This window comes from Saimiri boliviensis, chromosome 1, assembly GCF_048565385.1.
Source record: "Saimiri boliviensis isolate mSaiBol1 chromosome 1, mSaiBol1.pri, whole genome shotgun sequence".
Lineage (NCBI taxonomy): Eukaryota > Metazoa > Chordata > Mammalia > Primates > Cebidae > Saimiri > Saimiri boliviensis.
Window position 1 is genome coordinate 100,405,297 of NC_133449.1, and position 5,131 is coordinate 100,410,427.

At 46.4% G+C, this 5,131-nt stretch overlaps 1 pseudogene; it reads left to right on the forward strand.

The window, feature by feature from the left end:
* Window positions 1-2,860: 2,860 nt before the first annotated feature.
* Window positions 2,861-2,978, forward strand: LOC120362041 (5S ribosomal RNA; annotated as a pseudogene).
* Window positions 2,979-5,131: the final 2,153 nt, after the last annotated feature.

Consider the following 5,131-nt stretch of genomic DNA (forward strand, 5'->3'; position numbering starts at 1 on the left):
TGGAGTTTGCTGTGTCCTTATGATCTTGATATAATGGCAAGCAAGAAAATCACAATGAGATTATGGTTATATCCACCTGTCCTCAAAGATGTATTCATTTCCCTTAGAGAAGCATGGATTAGTTTGGTATATTCAAAGCGGAAGGCACCAAAGGGGTTCCCCTGGAAATATACAGAGGTGGCTTTTGGGAGCCCATGTTCTCAGAAGTGACCTGGAGTCAAACAGAGATGGGTGCAAATGTAGGTTCCAGCTTTTCACTAACAGTGGCAAACACTGGTACCACTTGATAACTTTGTCCAGTCTCCAACTCCATACACCTGCTTCTTTCCAAGTTGCAGAGCACATGGTTCACAAAACTAGTTCTGGCCAAAGAGTTGTGAGTGTGACACTTCTGAGTCAGACCATTTCTGGCATGAGACTCTCGAGAGTTCTCTTGTTCTTTTCATCCCAGAACCAGCAGAGTTCAGTATGGTACCTACTTTGTCAGCACAGGTTCCTGAGTGGCCTCAATGCCCCTCAAAACCTGCAAAAACGAATGTAGAGGATGAACATAATTAAACCTTTGTCCCTTTAAGCCACTGAGATTGGGGTGTGTTTGTTACTCAGCAGAACTTAGACAATCCTGACTGATGTATGAGCTACAAGACCTTGCATGAGCTACTCAGCTGCTCTGAGCCTCAATTTCTTCTCCCTCCACGTCATGAGGACATAGGAATGGCATTTACTACTTAATTCAGTTTGTGTAAAGATTAAGGGAAAATCATATTAAGTGCTTAGCAGAGACCCTGACATTTGATCCTTTCTGTCAATTGGTCTGATTCCTGCCCTTTGATTCAGACTGATTTGCACTTTGGCACCAGCCGTCTTCTACTTTTCCACCTTTCCTTCTCTTCCTTGACTCCATTCCCAGACTGCTCCATTTGGCCGAGGCCCCTGGGGTTTGACGTGTGCTGTTTGACACCCAGGTGACACATAACAAACTCCAGGAACCTCCATCAGGAAGGAGAGAGCAACACTGGTCAGTTTCTCTGGGTTTGCAGAGCTTTTTTTCAATTCTTTGAATCCATCCTTTCCATTAGCTGAACTTTCACAGCTTGGAAAGAAGACAGCACATTGCAAGCATTTCCAAGAATTCTTGAGGCTAGCTCCACGGCGTGCAGGACTCATTAAGTATGTACTTAAATCCTAGTTTGGGACCCAGAGGCTTTAAAAATCCTAAGGAGAGTTGGGCATACTCCCTGACAGCAGATTTAGGGTATACGCCAGAGCACTCTGATGTCAAAGAGTAGCAAAAGACTCAGATTCTAGGGCTGAGCATCCTTGGTTCCAGCTGTGGCTCTGCTCCTCACAACTTGGTTCCTTAGGCTCCCTGGGTCTTAGTTTCCCCCTCTGTAAAATGGGACCATAAAGATGTCCAGATCAGATGGTTGCTCTTTGATATAGTAAACAATCCTTCAGAAGTATTTAAGAACCATGACTGACACAGATCAAAAGATCAGTACATTCTCACTGCTATTACTATTAATAATAATATTATTATTATTCCCAATTTGGATCAAGAGCAGCCTACCTGTGCCCCTGACTGTCGTCTCTTCCTGGAACGTCTTTCTTGTCCATAAATACTCTTAGCCATTTCACATAGTGAATAGGTGAAATCCCCTGTGTGGCAGATCACAGAGAATTTGCTAGAAATAACTGTTAAAGTCCTGGTGTTGCTGAAATATGCAAGTAATTCATCTCCTGTTTTATAAATTAGATCAAGTTATGGTTCTCCCTCTGATAACATCATTCTATTACCTGTTCTCATATGCTTTCTTAGTGGTATAGATCATTAAACATATGTATGTATTTACACAAATATATATATACACACAAAACAAGTAAAGTGAATAAGAATTAGAATATACACATAAGCAAGAATAAGAAGATGAAAAATCAGTAGCTGTGCTGCCGCCAACAGGACCCACTGCTCACAAGCTGCCCTGTGTCCTCCTGTAGACAGACAGACCAGGGAATTGTGCCCATCATCCTTGCTTCTAAGCTGTTACCTCTTTGACCCTCACATCCATTCTGAAGTCCATTCTACCCATTTTCCAGGTAAGGACACTGAGGCCCAGAGTGTTTATAAGAACTCATAAGCACCACACAGTTAGGAAATCGTAGGGGTCATGGACAATCAGGTATTCAGGTGGCGTTTCCAAGGAGAGTAGGGATTTTGTGGAGGTGCTGGGCAGAAGACGCTCTCAGGAGTACGAGGAAGAGGCAGGGGAAGGAGCTACGTGGAGTGGTCTCAGCTACAGACCAGCTTCCACCTGTGCCCGTGAGGAGCTCAAGATGAGCTGCATCCAGAGGTAGTCCCACCTAGAGCCAGGATTTGGCTAAGAGGACTGAGTGTTGGTTTCCCCCCAATTCCTATGTTAAAACCTCGTTCCCAAGGTGATGGTGTGAGGAGGTGGGGCTTTCGGAATGATGAGGTCACTAGGGTGGGGCTCTTGTGATGGAATTTGCTCCTTTGTAAAAGATCGCAGAAAGCTCCTGTGCCACTGATGCCGAGCTGGGCTGCAGAAGAAGGCGGCCGTGTACAAAGCAGGGAGGGGACGAGGCATGGGGAGACGAACCGCCGTGCATCAGAGCCTCCGAACCCTTGTGACGGCAACCCACCCACTCCAGTACACACACCTCACATCCCATCCCGGTGCACAGTGCACACACGGACCCAAACCCAAGGTTCCTCAAGCAACACTCAGCCCTACTGAGCCACCACCAAAGCACTTCCATCATTTTAAATGTATTTCATTTTTGTAAATGCCAGTTTTCAGGCATGAAATTAATATTGTAGATTTGCAAACTTTCTTAAAGAACCAGAGAGCAACCACCCTGGACGCGCCCGATCTCGTGTGATCTCGGAAGCTAAGCAGGGTCGGGCCTGGTTAGTACTTGGATGGGAGACTGCCCGGGAAAACGGGGTGCAGCAGGCTTAAAAAAGAACCAGAGAGCAACTTTTTTGAGCTTCAGGGTTCCATGATCTCTGTAGTGACTTCTCAAATCTGCCTTTGTGCTGTGAAAGCTTCCAGAGACAATGCATATACTAACAGGCACAGCTGTGTCCAGTGGAATTTTCTTAGAAGCCAGGCAGCTGCTGGATGAGGCCTGTGGGCCGCAGCGTGCTGGTGAGCTGTGAGACGTGCGACCAACAGCACAGCTCCTGCAGGCCCAGTCTCCCGCCCAGCTGCAGATGTGCTGGGATGGCAGCTCCAGCTGGGTCCTTCCCAGAAATCACTCTCCTGAAGGGAGCTGCTTCCCAAGGCTCAGTTCCCACCCTGAGGGCAGCCTACTTCTAGTAACTGGTCAAGGGCTTCTGCTATTGCTGAAGTCTCAAGTCAGCTCTGAGGGGCCTCCTGGGCTGGGCCAAGACTCTCCTGATGACAAACCACATAGCAGCCCAAGCCCCCTCCCCCCCGATGCCCAGTGCTTGGGGACCCCCTCAAGGCACTGTTAGTGCTTCCCAGGAAGCCTCCCGAGCCATTTCCAATAGGCTGCAGCCTGCTATTGGAAAAACACTGAATTCATCCACTTCCTGGACTCAGGTAGTACAAAGAACTTGAGGGCAAATTCTGAGAAGTCCATGATGGTTCCCTCTCTTTCATACCACAGAACGCTCCTCTGCAAACCCAGGAAATCCAGCCCCAGGTCTTGAAAATGCAGGTGGGGCTTTGGGAGAGCCAGTACTGCTGGGTTGGGAGGTCCCTCACTCCAGGCTCTCCAACATGTGGCAATTTTTATAACGTAGGGACCCACAGACCTACGTGTTCATTCACAGATAAAGCAGTACCTGGGGCATACCAACCACCCCCCCCCCACCACCACCACCACCACCAACATCTGTATCAGTTGAGAGAAGAGAGATACGTACCTTTCAAGTCCCTAAGATTCTCAAAAAATGTGTACAGCCTGAGTAGTACAGATGCACTGAGACTGATCCATCCCACCCAGACCCAGCCCTCAAGGGTCATGGCATCATCATGACCTTATCATGGCATTATCACTAAGTGGGAAAAAGAGGGCAGGACCAGGGTTTGGTGACAGAATGACTCCTATAATAAACTGATAGAGGACCAGAGAAGGATAGAATCCTAGAAAATGTCACAGAAAGAGAGTATCCATAGGCAAATGGATAAACAGATTATCATATATATCCAGACAATGAAATGCTATTCAGTAATCAAAAGCAACTGCAAAAACCACTGGTACCTGAAACAGCGTAAATGGATCTCTAAAATATTATTCTGGATGAAAAAAGCCAGACATGAGAAAAAGTGCATGCTATTTGGTTTTACATAGGTTAAGTCCTAGTACTAATCAGTAGTGATAGAACTAATCAATAGTGATAGAAAGCAGATCAGTGGTTGCTTGGGACCAGGAATGAGGGGTGCAAATAGGGATGACTGCAGGAAGCTTTGGGGGTGATGGAAATGTTCTGTGTCTTGCTTATGTTGGTTACAGAAGTGTAACCAACTTTAACTGTAACCAATTGCCAAACTTGCCAAACTGCACTCCTAATGTGGCTGGATTTCACTGGATATAAATTATCTTCAGTAATGCTGGGGGAAATTGAAGCCAAAAATCAACACATGGATATGGTATCTTTGGTGATAGGATTCTGAGGGGCATTTGCAGTTTGTTTCCTTTGTGATTTTCTGTATTTTCTATGTTTTCTAATGTTTTAAAAAAGCCAGCCAGACTGTCACCTATCTCAGGACAATGGTGGTTTTAAAACATTTCCACAAACCATTTGACACTCCTCCTTTTAAGAGATGGAAGCTAATTCTCTTCCCCTTGAGTATAGGCCAGACTTAGTGGCTCACTTCTCACAATGGAAATGACTGTGTGACCTTGGATCACCTACTCAAGGGAAGCCAGCTGCCATATTGTGAGGACACTCAAGCAGCCCTGTGGAGAGGCCATTGCAACAAGGAACTGAGGCCTCCAGCCCACAGCCCTGTGAAGGAACTACCTAGGGAGTGACTCCTGAAGCCCCAGTCAAGCCTTCAGATGAGAATATAGCTTTTGCTGACATTCCTACTGCAACGTCATGAGATGCCCAGAGCCAGAGCCACCCTGCTGAATTGCT